Source organism: Theropithecus gelada, chromosome 1 (assembly GCF_003255815.1).
Source record: "Theropithecus gelada isolate Dixy chromosome 1, Tgel_1.0, whole genome shotgun sequence".
Classification (NCBI taxonomy): Eukaryota; Metazoa; Chordata; class Mammalia; order Primates; family Cercopithecidae; genus Theropithecus; species Theropithecus gelada.
The window spans coordinates 190047468-190065020 of record NC_037668.1 but is presented as its reverse complement, the minus strand read 5'-3'; the positions used below and the strand labels follow the sequence as shown (position 1 = coordinate 190065020).

The window sequence follows — 17553 nt, the reverse complement described above, 5'->3', positions numbered from 1 at the left end:
CTGATGTAAATGACGAGTTGATGGGTGCAGCACACCAACAAGGCACAAGTATACATATGTAACAAACCTGCACGTTATGCACATGTACCCTACAACTTACAGTATAATAATAATAAATAAATTAAAAAAAAAAAAAAAGAAATTATGTACTCTAGGGCTGGACACAGAGGCTCATGCCTATAATCCCAGCACTTTGGGAGGCCGAGGCGGGCGGATCATGAGGTCAGGAGATCGAGACCATCCTGGCTAACACGGTGAAACCCTGCCTCTACTAAAAATACAAAATATTAGCTGGGTGTGGTGGCATGCACCTATAGTCCCAGCTACTCGAGAGGCTGAGGCAGGAGAATCGCTTGAACCCGGGAGGCAGAGGTTTCAGTGAGCCCAGATTGTGCCAGTGGGCAACAGAGCGAGACTCTGTCTCAAAAAAAAAAAAAAAAAAAAAAAATACTCTGGTGACATTGAATACTACTACTTTCAATGAATGAATTCATATGGTTTTTCAAAAATTTAAGTTATGTGCACATATAGGTATACATTAAACACTTGCAAATTTGGAAGAACAGAAACAAATACTTCTATTTTCCTAAAAAATGTGACTACAGACTTACCCTAGTGAATCATGCTATTTTATAAGGTAAGATTGTTACTCTAAATAACACATCAAATAAAAATACACATACATTTTAAGCTGTAATTGGATGGGGAGAGATAACTAGCAGGTCAATTTAATAAGGTAATTTCTTATCCCTAGGACCTCATATTCAGATTAGAATCCATTCACTCAATTAAATATGCCATCTACTCTATTAAAAACAAATACACACAAAACTTATTGCCTAGAATTTCGAGTCAGTTGGAGTATTCTATTCAGGAGATAACTTTGATGGGAAGAATCTGGGAAATCTCAGGTCAGAATTCAGGTATATTTTTCAGAAATAAATGAGAAAAACTCTTCTTATTATTTGAAATACTACATTTGAATCACTTCAGAATATGAGGAAGAAAACACTTAAAAAGTGCCAGTTATTAACTTACAGTCTACATAACAAACACGCCTTCTAAATTTTAAAAGATTTAGGATGAAGGTGTTTTGTTTTTATACACAGCCTTCATGATGAGGTAAAAACATCTAATTAACAAACAGTGCAGTAAAACTGTTTTCCCATTTATTTTGAGAAAGATGAAAAATGAACCTTATGCACTAAAATGAAACAGAAAAAAGAATCCGACTGAAAAGCGCCCATGTGTGTAACTGCCCACTCAAAATGTAGTCACTTTATTTTCTTAACAGCTGATCTACTAAGTTTTCCAAGTAAGGCTCTTATTATCAAGATTACTACACCAAAAAACTTATGTGGTAATGCAAAGAAATAAGTAATACAGTGGTGTACACTACAGGAATTTTTCATTAATAAAAATAGCAAATATAAAAAATAAAAATAAGCCGGGCACGGTGGCTCAAGCCTGTAATCCCAGCACTTTGGGAGGCCGAGACGGGCGGATCACGAGGTCAGGAGATCGAGACCATCCTGGCTAACACGGTGAAACCCTGTCTCTACTAAAAAAATACAAAAAACCAGCCGGGCAAGGTGGCGGGCGCCTGTAGTCCCAGCTACTCGGGAGGCTGAGGCAAGAGAATGGCGTAAACCTGGGAGGCGGAGCTTGCAGTGAGCTGAGATCTGGCCACTGCACTCCAGCCTGGGCAAGAGAGTGAGACTCTGCCTCAAAAAAAAAAAATAAATAAAGAAATAAAAAATAAAAAAAAATAAAAATAGCAAATGTATAACAGCTCAACATATTTTTCTTACTTTTTTACCTATATCACACACAAATTTTATTTCATATTCTTTTACATTTCTTATTTATCTATTTGTTTTTAAAGTTTTAAGAGATGAGGTCTCGTTCTATCACTCAGAATACAGTGGAGCAATCATAGCCCACCATAGCCTCAAACTCCTGGGCTCACGGGATCCTCGTACCTCAGCCTTCCAAGTAACTGGGACTACAGGTGTGTGCCACCATCCCTGACTAATTTTTAAAATTTTCTTAGAAATGGGGGTTTCACTATGTTGCCCAGGCTGTTCTTATACTGCTGGACTCAAACAATCCTCTCATCTCAGCCACTCGAACTGCTGGGATTACAGGTGTGAGCCACTGTGGCCAGCACATTCTTTTTTTTAAATTCTCTATAACCACACTCAGAATCGAACACCAGGCATACTCATTATTAACAGACTGTGAAATCATACACAAATTATGGATATAGTCCTTTCATTTCAAATTAGAGATATTTTACCCAAACAATGCTTTCTAAAAAGCTGACATTAAAAGGTGAACATGTTTATTTATTTATTCAAAGGTGGAAATTAATAATCTTGGCATAATCTCATAAAATATATGTGTAAATATACCTAGCTGACATACATAAGCCCAATTCAAAATTTATTTTCATAAACAGGTCTAATAGTCTTAGATGGGGAAGAAAAGATGTCTTTATAATCTTATTTACCTGTGAGGTCATTTGTGATATTATTTGTGACATTATGTGCAGATTAACATCAGTGTTTATGAAGTCATTCTCTTTTAATTACGCATTAGCAGATAAATGTGGAATTCTTCACTACAACTGATCTGTTCTACATACAACAGATGTACATTGTATAAATGTGATGTTATGTAAATTAAAGTTTGCCTACAGCCAAAAATCTCACTTGAGTTTTACAACTTTGTGAGGAAGTCTGGTATTATTTTCCTCTAAGAGACAAGGAAACAAGAGAGGTAAAGTTACTTAAGGTTACAGACTCTGTCTTCCTCACTTTTTAATTATAAAATAATGGACATCAGGAATCTAGACTGAAAGGAGTAGACAAGAAGAATTAAAGCAGTAAAATAAAGAGCACCTAAACAACTGTGTGCCTTTTTTCTTTTTTTCATTTTAAGTCTACCAAACTAAAAATTAATAAACTTCTAAGAAAGAACAGGCAACTAATATTTGTAACTTTAATTAATTTATTTTTTAACATTTGTAACTTTTAGTAATTAGTACACCTAGTACAATTTAATTTGCAGCCTTATCAGGACAACTTGTCAGATTACAGACATTTTTTGAGCACTGATTTTTAATCACTAACATTTAACCCCTTTTAGGAATCTTATAAAAGCTATAAACTCTCTTCCAAGTAAAACACCCGCAAGGAAATGAAAAACTTTTTCATATGATTTCAATTGGTAAAAAATGCCCTGAAGATCCTTGTGGAGTAGGTGTTCCATGAATCTCAAGTTAAAAATTTTTACTAGAGAAATCAAAGAGCCCTAAAGAACTATAACATGTAATCAAATGATGTAACTGCTAATCTAATATCCACATTTGATTTAAGAAGGGGCTTAAGAAAAAATGGTTTAGTTCCAGAAAATAAACCACATCAACTAACTCATCACCAGTTTGAAGTGTGAGAATTACTATCCATTCTATTTATTCATTTTACTATCATCATTAATACAGCAGTGAGAAGTGTGCTAATTCAGGCAAACACTTAAAAACTACAGTTATATATTAGGAAATGTGAGTGCCTCTGCATTGATTCTTTCATTTTACATGTAGGTTATGTTTGTCCAATAAAAACTTCAGAGCAATGTTCCAAAGAAAAAAAAGAAAGCATTAGTCTACCGTTTTTTAAATCTATAATCTTTCAAAATAGTAACTGATTAGTACAGTTCTTTACTAGAGGAACATGACAGATATTATTAAGATGCAATATAAACTAAAATGTAGTAACATTCTATTAACCTGTGGCAGCAAAAAGTCTATCTGAACACTTGCTGACAATGTAACATTGCCAAAGTTAATGTAAAAAAGAATGCAAGTTGAGCATGGTGGCACACATTTGTAATCCCAGCTACTTAGGTAGCTGAGGAATAAGGATTGCTGGAGCACAGGAGCTCAAGAGCAGCCTGGGTAACATAGACTCATCTCAAAGAATAAAAATCTTAAAAAAATATATAGTAATTACAGCAACAGTACAGTAAGAGTGAAATAAGAGCATGAAAACAAGAGGTTCGAAATATATTTTGGTGAGATTTTTTACAAATTAATATTTTTTTCCTTATCACTGCTATTTGTAAAATATTCATATGTTACAACCATAGTCCTTAAGGGCTAATGCAATTTGTTCAATAAGGATTCCTAAAAATAGTGACACAAAATTCAGTATCTCTTAGAAAATTTCCTTTAGGAAACTTTTTGTCCTATCTTCTCAATATCAAGAAAGTTTGTATACTGAGGTGAGTTATGCTGAACTGGCAGAGAGGTTCTTTCCTTAGGATTAAGTAACATCCTAGAATTGGAGGTAATTATTCCATTTGTAAATCAGTCCAAGAGCTGAATTAAGAGGTTAATAATGCAAACCAGAGTTTCTCAGACAGCATTTTGGTGAATCTGGCATGCACGGGGTAAAATTAGGTTTAACTTATTAATGTATACACATTGTAGTCTTCCTGTAAGCATAAATGGTCTTACAAATGGTCACTGAGCAATAGCAATCTAGTATACAATACTTTCACATTAGAGGAGATGAAAATGAGACTCAGACATGTTAACTGACTTACCTAAAATCAACAAAGCTAATTAATGGCTATAAATCTAGAGTTCCCATCCCTCTAATGAGTGTAGATCCTGTTAACCTCAAAGGTATCTCTCAGATTCTTGGATCAAAGTAAAAATGCTGTAAGCAGTCCCTCTCTACTGCAGTCTACCCTAGGCACTGTCTGCACTATTTTGGTTTTGTTTTGTTTTCTTTCTTTTTTACTACTGGCAAGCTGTGATATTTTTGTTTTTCAAAAATTTAAACTAAAAAAATCACACAACAAAAACTGATGTCAATTAATCTGTTTAAAGTTCTTCAGAGTTGCACAGGTAAGGTTCAAGGTGCTTAACACAGTCTAGAATGATCCCTAAAAATCTCTCTCCCTAATCTATTTCCAGCTTTATCTCTCACCAGTCCAGTCACATCCTAGCAGCCTCTAAACAACACCGCATTTTTTCAAATTCTCAAGTCTTTGCACATGCTGTTTCTTCTGACCAGAAACATCTGAAATAGATTTGAATAATGCAAGCAAAATTCAATGCAAAATAGGAGGATGGGGTGGAGGTTACAATTTTAATTTCTCAATTTTTACCCATTAATTTATTAGTAGTAGTAGCTACTATTTATTGAAAGCTTAATATGTGCAAATGTTCCATATGAATAATCTCATTTATCTCCTAAAAACTCTTTGATGTATTTTAAATAGTGGTATTACCTTACTTCAGAAACGAGAAAGCAGACTCAGACAGGATAAGGAATATGCCCAAGGTCTCACAGCTAGTGACAGAACCAGGGTTTATACCCAGATCTGAGCTACATGCAACTATCAATACATACACATGAATTATCTCTCTTTACATCATCCTCCTCTCTCCCTTCCCTACAACAAATGCTAGCATAGTAAGATAAACTGGAAGTTTAATTTTCTGGAAAGTAAAATAACAATATATATCAAGAGCTGAAAAATTTCAAATCCTTTAATCTAGTGCTTTCTTCCCCAACTTGTAAGATTTTATATCACAAATATAGTAAGATAAAAGGGGGAAAACAACAGGCCCCCAAATATTGCAAACTTACAAATGAGAAAAATTAGAAGCAGCCTAAATGTTTAACAAATAGTAATTGATAATATATTTAAATTCTACTAAAATTACAAAGTAAGGTTAGAAAATGCTATAGTTACATGTATGAAGTTAGATACAAAAAATATACCTACATTGTAAAACTATTTTTTTAAAAATGTAAGTTGACTGGAAGGACAAACATCAACATTAACTACGGTTCTGTTCAGGAGGTAGAATTGCAGGCCAATTTTCTCTATTATTTATTTTCTAAAAGTTCTCTATTAGTGGGAAAATGTAATACTCTGAAGCACAGATGATGCAGAGATAAAAAAAAAAAAAGACATTGGGTTTCCTGAATGAGATGTAATTACAGTTAGAGGGTCTAAATGCTAAAGATGTTTCTGCTTGGTTAGACATTACTGTATGTATGTATGTATGTATGTATGAAGAAAGTTTGTGGTAATTTTGATTTGACTCTTCTGATACATAACTTCTATAATTTAGTTAAGCATTATAAGATGAAACTGAGCCAGGTGTGGTAACTCACACTTGTAATCCTAGCACTTTGGGAGGCCGAGGTTGGAGTTTGAGAGTCCAGGGGTTTGAGATGAGCCTGGGCAGCATAGCAAGACTCATCTTAAAAAAAAAATTAAAAAAAATCAGCCAGGTGTGGTGGTGCATGCCTGTGATTCCAGCTACTTGAGAGGCTGTGATGGGCGAATCACTTGAACCTGCGTGGTCAAGGCTGCGCTGCACTACAGCCTGGGTGACAGACCAAGACCCTCTCCCCCCGCCCACAAAAAAAAAAGAAAGAAAAGAAAAGCCAACAAAGAAAACCCCCCAAAATTGCATAATTCAAATGCAATTCATACAAAGAACCAAAATTTCATACTCATTTCAAAAAAATAATTGACAGCTGTCAGTAAGAAACATGACACCTAAAGGGCAGGTAGGAGATCTTTTCCTAAGGATTTATTCACACCTATTCAGAGCCAACAGTTTCATTCTTAGTAACTTTGGTTGATGCAAATCTCTACATCTAAAATATATAGGATATATAAAAGCTTCTAAGTTACCTATGCTTTTGATACATTTCATTCGATAGGATAAATATACCTTTAAACAATTTACTAATATTATCCCCTGCCCCAAAACCTTCCCCACTCCCATCACCATTAGTTATATTAGATATGTGAGTTTGGAGTTAATATGGCATTTAAACAAAGACTAACAAAAAACCAAAAGCCAGAACCCACAACTATTCTGAAGTTATTACTGTTGAAAAATGACCCTTTTCTCTCTCTCTCTCTTTTTTTTTTTGAGACAGGGTTTCACACTCTGTCACCCAGGCTGGAGTGCAGTGCCACAATCTCGGCTCACTGCAATCTCTGCCTCCCGGGTTCAAGCGATTCTCATATCTCAGCCATATCAGTAGCTGGGATTATAAGCATGCGCCAATAAGCCAGGCTACTTTGTGTATTGTTAGTAGAGACAGGGTGCTGCATGTTGGTTAGGCTAGTCTTGAAATCCTAGCCTCAAGTGATCCACCTGCCTCGACCTCCCAAAGTGCTGGGATTACAGGTGTGAGTCACTGCACCTGGCCAACCCTTTTCTCTATATTCCTAAAATAATGATTTGGAAGGACAAAATGAAAAGGAGACAAAAGTATGTAACACCATGAATTTAATGTATAAAGGACAATCATGCACTGGATAAAATAAATGGTTTTCTTCATTCTAAGATGACTGGGAACCTGTTTTAACATAGTAGATACTCTGATGGAGAATGTAAAGTCTACATGATAATTGGGCTTTCCCTACCAGTGAGAACAGTGAGATCTCCATAAGGGATCTTAGAATTTGTTTTGCTATCAATGACATTGCATGCATTCTATTAGTAAAGGGAAAATCAGTTGTCAGATCTCAAAAATCCAGTAAAATGTAAAATATGTAGAATTAGAAGGTCTCAATCCTTTACAAAACAAAAAACTTTGAGGAAATAAGAATACTGGTAATAAACAGGGACTCTTATTGAACTCTGAAGTAGCAAGGCTAATTTGTTAATTGGGAAAGGTATAACTATTTTATTCTGTTCAGAATATAAAACTATTTTTAAATGCAAATACCCATATAAGTCTTTACATCAATTACTCTTTTTTGAGACAGAATCTCGCTCCGTCGCCAAGGCTGGAGTGTGGTGGTGCAATCTTGGCTCACTGCAACCTCTACCTCCCGGGTCCAAGTGATTCTCCTGCCTCAGCCTCTTAAGTAGCTGGGAATACAGGGGTGCACCCCCATGCCTGCCTAATTATTGTATTTTTAGTAGAGACAGGGTTTTACCATGTTGGGCAGGCTGGTCTCAAACTCCTGGCCTCAAGTGATCCTCCCACCTCAGTTTCCCAAAGTGCTGGAATTACAGGGTTGAGCCACCGTGCCCGGCATCTTATTATTAGTTGAACCACCATAGTCCTCTATTAGTACAAACATTAAGGATGATCATGGGAATACAGATTTGGCTGGTTAGCAAAAAATGATAAGGGCATATCAGTATTAGTTGCGAAACTTAAATTATCCTTGGCTGCTACAAAAAAGAATTATATACATTCAGTTACATATTCCGAATCTGACAAAAATATTTAGATAGTTCGCAATGAAATAAGACATTTAACTTCATATTTATCAGGTGGTAACACTACCAATAAGTTCCATGAGGACTTTTTTGAAAGTTGTAACAAGTCTTCTTAGCAATTAAAAGATAAACTCTTGTATCTCCTAAAACAAACAACATTTGGAATGTTGTGAGATATAAAAAACACTTAAAGCAAAATCAACTATTAGTACTTTTTTTCTCCCAATCTCTGGAAATCAGCTCACAAAGATATGTTTGGTGAGTCATGGAGTCACTGCTTCAGATATTTAGGATTTAAAACAATAAATTATCAAAAAGGAACTGAATCTTGAAGTAGGATTTACTTTCTATACAATCCATTCCCTAAAGCTTTCTACTTTTATCAGAGAGCAAAAGATCCTGAAGATAAATAAAAGTATGACCAACTGCTTATTTAATTCTCTACAATGTGTAAAGACTTTATCATTTAAACCAAAAGATTTAGATTCATTTTCTGCCCTCATATTCATCTTTTAGTTGGCGATCACAATTCAAATAAACAATCTATATTTTCATCCCACTAAACTGCTTATCTACAGTTTAAAAAAAGACTAATGCAAACAGGCACAAAGGCTTCTTTACAGCAATTATAACAGACTGGCTTTTCTTCAATCTACATAATCAAATTATTCTAGTGTTCAGCAGTAATAACCTTTTTATTTTCCTGGGAATAGCTGATGTCAACCCTGATAGCTTTATTTGGGAAACTGGTGAATAAAATAGAATTTAAGCAATAATGGAATAAGAAATAAAAAAGGCACAAACCCTATAAAGATCACATCAATATAGGAGAGTGTCATGAGAACAACAGTGGTTATATGTGAGACTGTAGAAGTAAAATACAAAAAAAAATGTTTCTTTTCTCCAGATAGGACATTTTTAAATTAGTAAAAACACTTTTTTCTTAAGCAACTGCCATCCATTTTCTAAGCCAAAAATACATATTTTTGCTTAGTTAATTCTGCTTTCAGTATTTATTAAATCCATTTTATTCAATTTAGAAAATAATCATGTTTTTCCATTACATACACTTCAGCATATTAAACCAATTCAAATCGTATTCATCAAAAGCTTTTAACTAAAGGAAATAATATCCAATATTCACTTTCCTTCTTTCTACTATTACTATGAAAATTTGGTAGGGATTACCAAAAGATAAACATTAGAAACCAAACTCAAATCCCTTCCCATCTCAAAATATTTTGGATATATTTTAGCATGGTGAGATTATAACAAAAATTACTGTTAGGTTAATGGCATTAATTCATAACACACTCTCAAATTAATATTATTTCTTTTCTTCCCTTAAAAAAGGCAGGACTAAAACCAAGCAGTAGCTTAAAAATTAACATCAATTCTATGCTTCAAGATTGGCATACACAGAACACTCTTTAAAAAAAGATTAAATGAGGAAGAAAAGAATCATTCTAATATAGGTCAAACTCTATTACAGAAATACAAAAATGATACTAATTAAGAATTTAAAATGTCAACTAGCAGACCCCATAAATCACATTTTGTTGATTTTATAATAATGTTCACCATAAAGTATCTAACGCAACAGATGTTTTCCCAGAGGCTGTCCACACAGTAGCAGATATTAAGGTTAAAGAAAATGTATACTTCATATAATTTACTTAGAGAAATAAATTACTAGGGTTGCCTCAGTTTTCTACCACCTTATTTCCTTCCTTTTCTACTTCCCCACCCCACTCTATTCTGTATACTGAGGGAAGAGTGGGGCACTAAGGAGAAGATAGGAGTCTTCCTGGAAGTCAGGGTCCATGCTCAGAATCTTCTTTCCTTCTACTCCCAAGATAGACAAAAGTTCATTCAGATTGGCCCTCTTCCAGTCAGGAAAATTTTCTAAAGGGTTATAAACAATCCAGTCAGAGGAAAGAATAAAAGAAAGGAAAGATAAAAGGAAGAAGAGAAACAGAGTTGAAGGAAGGAAGAAAGAAAGAGAAGAAGTTTCTATGTTGTCTTCTCGCCACTCACTGAAGAATTTAAGATAAGAAATATCTTTACAAGTGTGGTAAGTTAGTATTTTTCAGGAGCAGCATTTTTTAATTAATACAAATAAAAAAGAACATGTCTTACTTTTTTGGATTTGTTTCCTCCTGAGGTAGGTGAGGGATTAGCAAAATCTAACAGACATTAGGTATTCATAATTATAATTGTTTCTGCTAGCAGATGCTTAAGAACCATTTAGGTTTCTTGGTTAGGATGTATAACAAACTTTTTCCCAGTGGTAACATGATTCATTTGTTCCCAAACATGATTGTTCATATACTTTCCCAAGGAGACCCGGTGAACTTTTCAAAATACAGATCTATACCCTCCTTTCTTTCTCCCCCAAAATATGTATTCATGGGTCTAAAAATAGAATTGCTTTGTTAATTGTTTTTGAAAGAGCCCAAGGGTTTTCTGATTATCAGTTTTGAGAACCATTGGTATAAATAAATTTTATTATGGACATCTTTTGCACTTTAATGAAAGCAGACTGGAATACAGTATTGCACGGCTTCTCAAATGTGCTTTACTTTTCTAGTTTACTGAAATCTGATGTTTTACACACCCCCAAACAAATGTTACTAAGAAGGAAAGGATTCCTGTCTTAGATAAAACTTACATAAATTTGGAAAGTAGATATGTCTTCAAAAAAAAAAAAAAAAGACTGAGTTGTGAAATGTCATAATGTGATGGAGAAGGGAAGGGAGAACATGATATAAATCGAATAAAAATATTAAGCCAATAATAAATGCCTACTTCCTTGTAGTTGCACACATTTAAAAATTTTTGTTGCTTTTGAAAATAGGCAAAATGAGTTGGAAATTATATCCCAAGGGGCCAAATGGTAATTTTGAAGTAATTATATATGTATATAGGAATGGTTCATGTCAGCAAAACTGCTTTTCTTAAATGGTAATTATTACCATTTAGTTTCAAGTGAGCCTATTAGATATTAGAAGTATCTCCCAATTCCACTACAGCATTTCTTTGGTTCCAATTAATTACCATTTAATTACGCAACAAAAAAGATAAAGGCCAAGCTTGAAGGGTTCTATCATTCATTACAAAAATTACATATTAATTATGCATTATGTACAAACATGTTGTGTAATGCTAGGGGTAATTAAAAATATAATACTAAGAGCACACACGTATCGCTCTTGCTGTGTATCAGGAACTGTTCCAAACGTTTTACGTGCATTACCACATTTTAGCATTATAACAACCCTAGAAGATAAGTGGCTATTAATATCAGCACTTTAGAGATGAGGACACTGAAGCACAGTGTGGTTAAGGAACTTCAGCAAGGTCACACAGCTGATACGTGGAGAATCTGAGAGATTTCAACCTAGGTAGCCTGGCTCTGCTCTTATTCAAAATACTATGATGTCTTTTTTTGAGGAGTTTGCAGGTTACATGAATGCAAATACAGTACAAGACAGTATATTAATTCATTCAGCAAGTATTTTTAAAGGCCAAGAACCAGGAGAAATTTAGGTAAGCAAAATATGTGCTTAAGAACACAAAAAGTTTTAGTTCAATGCTTCAGAACAGTATTTCATCATATAACAAAAAAGTTTTGTTAGAAATAAGAATAGAGAGAATAAAATTTAATGATATAACTGAAAACAAAGGTGCATAGTTATAAATCTCCACAGAAAGTATTATAGCATAGTTGATGGGTTCCCAAGCCAAGTTTTGCTGCACTTGGTTTCAGAGAGGGAAATTAGGAAATCTGTTATCCTGATCCCTGCCTCCCCCAACCCCAGAGCTACAGAAACTTTTAATATGATTCCTGGTGTCTCAAGCCACAACAGAAAATGTCCACCCTAATGACCACTGCTTTTTTTCCTGAGGATACAGTGTACTTTTTGGGGTCACTTCTGAAGAGCTAAAGGAGTAATAAGTACTTTACAAGTACTGCCTTTTACTATTAGCTATCCAGTTAGGATTGGTGAGTAGGTAAGCATGTATGATATGGTTCAGAGCTGACAAAACAATAGGGTATCTGCAGCCTCAGCAGAAGTTACTATTGACTCAGGGTCTACCCCCAACAAAAATATTGTGTCCCTTTACACAAGCATCATCACATAGGAACAAATATATTCATTTGTATACTTAAAACACTTCATATTTCATTCCAATAGCTTCAGATAAGAGTCATGTCATAGATTCACAGATATAGAACATATGTAAGTTCCTTTACCTAACTCCAGTCTCTAGATAAATCAATGGTAATAAAAAAGATAAGACTTTCATCTGGAATCTTTTTATTTCTGTGTAAGCATATCCTTTAAGGTTTTCTTTAGTTTAGGTTTGCTGATTGAAAATTTTTCAGGTTTATTTATTTTAAAATGTCTTTATTTTTACCACTGTCTAGAGATTTTCACTGGACGTAGAATTCTAGGTTTGCAAATATTTTCCTTCCCACACTATCTTGTTTCACTGTCTGTTGGCTTCCACTATTTCATTGAGAAGTTAGCTGTCAGTCTGACAATATTTTCTCTCTGCCTTCTTTCAAGAATCCCTCTGGGGAGGCCAGGGAGGAAGAAAAAAGAATCTCTCTGGGGGAAAAAGACAGTCTCTTCAATAAATGGTGTTGGGAAAAATGGATAGCCATATGCAGAAGAATGAAGCTGAGTATCTCACACCATATACAACAATCAACTCAAAATGAGTAGAGGCTTAAACATAAGACTGGAAACTGTAAAACTACTAGAAAACATAAGGTAAAAGCTCCATAATGGTCTGAAAAATTTTTTGGCTACAACTGCAAAAGCAAAAATAGACAAGCATGAATGCATCAAACTATCAATATAAAGCTTCCTCACAACAAAGGAAGAGAGTGAAAAGACAACATATGGATTGGGAGAAAATATTTGCAAACTATCTATCAGTTAGGGGGTTAACCAAAATGTATAAGGAACTCCAACACCTAAATGGCAAGAAAACAAATAACCCACTTAAAAAGTGAGCAAATAATCTGAATAAACATTTCTCAAAAACGGATATATAAATAACAAACAGGTATATGAAAAAATGCTCAATATCATTAATCATCAGGGAAGTTTAAATTAAAACCACAATGAGATATCACCTCATACCAGGTAGAATTTCTACCATCAAAAAGACAAATGACACCTGTGAAATGGGGTGTGGTAAAAAAAGATGAAAGATAACAAAGCGTTGGCAAGAATTTGGAAAAAAGGGAACTCTTGTAACATTGTTGGTGGGAATGTAAATCAGTACAGCTTTTATGGAAAATAATATGGAGGTCCTCAAATGCTAAACACAGAATGGCAATATGACCTAGCAATCACACTTCTGGGCATTGAATCCCCCTTCAATTTCAAAAGAGTTAAAATTAGGATACTGAAAAAAACATGTGCACTCTATTATTCATTGCATTATTCGCAATAGCAAAGATACGAAATCAACCTAAGTGTCCATCAACAAATAAATGGATGAGAAAACATGGTATACAGCTGATCCTGGAAAAACACAGGCTTGAACTATGAGGAACCACTTATATGCAAATTTTCTTTCTCTTCTGCCACTCCAGAGAAAGACCAACCCCATCTCTTTCTCCTCCTTCTCAGCTACTCAATGTGAAGATGAGGATGAAGACCTTTAAGATTCACTTCATTTAATGAACAGTAACTATATTTTCTCTTATGATTTTAATAATATTTTATTTTCTCTAGCTTATGTGGGTTGTTTATGTTATTGGTAAGATTTTCAGTCAACAGTAGGCTATGAGTAGTTCAGCTTTTGGGTCAGGGAATCAAATTATACCCGAATTTTCAACTGAGTGGAGGGTCAGTGCTCCTTGTCCCCACGTTGTTCAAGGTTAAACTGTATATAATAGAATACTATTCAGCTTTACATGAACCTGGAGGACATTATGCTAAGTAAAATAAATCACATACAGAAAGAAACACTGCATGATCTCATTTATATGTGGAATCTTAAAAAATTGAACTCAGAGAAATGGAGAATAGAATGGTAGTTACCAGAGGTGGGGGATGGGAGTGGGAGGATGCCAAGATGTTGGTCCAAGGCTACAAAGTTTCAGCTAATTAGACAAAAAGAGTAAATTTTTGAGATATATTGCATAGCAGAGTGACTGTAGCTAACAAAAATGTAGTGGATATTTCAATATTGTTAAAAGAATAAGATTTTAAATGTTCCCACCACAAAAAAAAAGCATGTGAGAGGACAGATATTCTCATTAGTTTGACTTAATCATTCCATAATGTACATGTGTATGAAAACACCACACTGTACCACATAAATACTTACAATTATTATCTGTCAAAAAGAAAAACTGATGGCTTAAAGGAATGAAAACGACTCCTCTGATATGGTTTGGTTGTGTCCCCACCCAAAGCTCAACTTGAATTCCCATATGTTGTGGAAGGGACCCGGTGGGAGGTAAATGAATTACAGGGGCAGGTCTTTCCCAAACTGTTCTTGTGATAGTAAATAAGTCTCACGAGATCTGATGGTTTTAAAAAGGGGAGATTCCCTGCAAAAACTTTCTTCTCTTTTCTGCTGTCATGTGAGACGTGCCTTTCACCTTCCACCATGATTGTAAAGCCTCCCAAGCCACGTGGAACTGTGAGTTCAATAAACCTCTTTCTTTTGTAAATTACCCAGTCTTGACTATATCTTTATCAGCAGTGTGAAAACGGACTAATACAGAAAATTGGTACCAGAAGTGGGGTGCTGCTGAAAAGATACCCCAAAATGTGGAAGTGACTTTGGAACTGGTTAACAGGCATAGGTTGGAATAGTTTAGAGGGCTCAGAAGACCGGAAAATGTGGGAAAATTTGGAACTCCCTAGAGACTTGTTCAATGGCTTTGACCAAAATGCTGATACTGATATGGACGTGAAATCCAGGCTGAGGTGGTCTCAGATGGAGATGAGGAACTTGCTGGGAAATGGAGCAAAAAGGACTCTTGTTATGTTTTAGTAAAGAGACTGGTGGCATTTTGCCCCTGCCCTAGAGATTTGTGGAACTCTGTCCTTGAGAGAGATCATTTAGGGTACCTGGTAGAAATTTCTAAGCAGCAAAGCATACAAGAAGTGATTTGGATGCTGTTAAAGGCATTCAGTTTAATAAGGGAAATGGAGCACCAAAGTTTGATAAATTTGCAGCCTGACAATGCAACAGAAAAGAAAATCCCATTTTCTGGGGAGAAATTCAAGCTGGCTGCAGAAATCTGCAAAAGTAACAAGGAGCCGAATGTTAATCCCCAAGACCATGGGGAAAATGTCTCTAGGATATGTCAGAGGTCTTCAGAGCAGCCCCTCCCATCACAGGCCCAGAGACCTAGGAGGAAAAAGTGGTTTCCTGGGCCAGGTCCAGTGTTTGTATGCTGTGTGCAGACTAGGAACTTGGTGTCCTGTGTCCCAGCTGCTCCAGCCATGACTAAAAGGGGCCAACATAGAACCAGGGCCATGGTTTCAGAGGGTGCAAGCCCCAGGCCTTGGCAGCTTCCATGTGGTGTTGTTCCTGCGTGTGCACAGAAATCAAGAATTGAGGTTTGGAAACCTCTGCCTAGATTTCAGAGGATGTATGGAAATGCCTGGCTGACCAGGCAGAAGTTTGCTGCAGGGGTGGGCCCTCATGGAGAACCTCTGCTATGGCAGTACAGAAGGGAAATGTGGGGTGGGAGCCCTCACACAGAGTCCCTACTGGGGCACCACCTAGGCGAGCTGTGAAAAGAGGGCTACCATCCACCAGACCCCAAAATGGTAGATCCACTGAAAGCTTGCACTATTCACCTGGAAAAGCCACAGACAATGCCAGCCTGTGAAAGCAGCCAGGAGGGAAGCTGTACCCTGCAAAGCCACAGTGGTGGAGCTGTCCAAGACTATGGGAACCCACCTCTTGCATCAGTGTGACCTGGGTGTGAGACATGGAGTCAAAGGAGATCATTTTGGAACTTGAAGATTTGACTGCCCCATTGGATTCTGAACTTGCATAGGGCCTGTAGCTTTGTTTTGGCCAATTTCTCCCATTTGGAATGGCTGTATTTACCCAATGCCTGTATTCTCTTTCTATCTAGGAATTAACTAATTTGCTGATGATTTTACAGGCTCATAGGCAGAAGGGACTTGGCTGGTCTCAGATGAGATGTTGGACTTTGGACTTCTGAGTTAATGCTGAAATGAGTTAAGACATTGGGAGACTGTCGGGAAGGCATGATTAGGTTTGAAATGTGAGGACATGAAATTTGGAAGGGGCCAGGAGCAGAATTATATTTTCATTCTAAAAATAGTTTCCAGTTCTCAGTTAAAATTTTCAATCTTGTCTTTCATCTTGTAAGCATAGCTACTTTCAAGCTGTCTGATAACTCCAATATTTAGAGCTGCTGTGACTGTTTCTACAGTCTGTTGCTTAGGCTGGTTTAATTCATGCTGTCTTATCTTTTACTATGTCTGTTTATTTTTTATTGTGCCCTAGTTATTGTAGTTACAAAACTGAAAAAAAATAAAGCACTTAGATGATCTCATCTTTTTTCAGAGAGGACTTAAGTTTGCATCCTGTGGATATTAGCAATGAAGGGTCACCTCAATTCAATTTCAGAGACTGATACAAAGTTCAGATGCAATCTCTACGAAGGCTTATCTTCTGGTTTCTCCTATAATATACCCCTGTGGGGACTTAAAAAAAAGTAGTCACTCACACAATGTCAGGCACTGAGCTCCAGTCCCTGCAACCCTGTGAAGCTAGTATAAGTGCTTTTAACCACCCCATCAAAACTGACAAATGCTCACAGAGGAAAAGCAGATTCAAAAGCCAGGGTCACAATCCAAATTCAGTAATTGTGTCTTGTCTTGTTTGCTTTCCAATGCTTTCAAATAGGTTCTTGTTTTCAAAATACATATATTTGGTCCTACTTTTCTAATTTTACTTGGAGGAAGGGTTGGTCCAAATTACCTAGTCTGTCAATTAGCAAACTTTAAGACAGCAATAGAATATATCTAATTAAAGTGAAACTATACCTGAAACTTGGATTTTTAAATTACATATCAAGTCAGAATTTTGTCAGAATTCTATTTTGTCAAAAATAAACCTAACTAAGCACCTAAAAAGCTATTTTAAAAATACAATACTAACAACTCATGTTTATATAAATCAAGATAGTAACAAGAATTATTTTTTTATATAACTTATGAAAAACCTTATACTTTAAAACATAAGTGAAAAGT

The 17553-nt window shown here is 35.6% G+C and overlaps 1 protein-coding gene across 7 annotated transcripts in view; it reads right to left on the bottom strand.

Moving 5' to 3' along the window:
- The window catches only part of COP1 (COP1, E3 ubiquitin ligase), a 258997-nt gene that overhangs the window by 41022 nt on the left and 200422 nt on the right, over positions 1-17553 (bottom strand). The window lies entirely within an intron of this gene.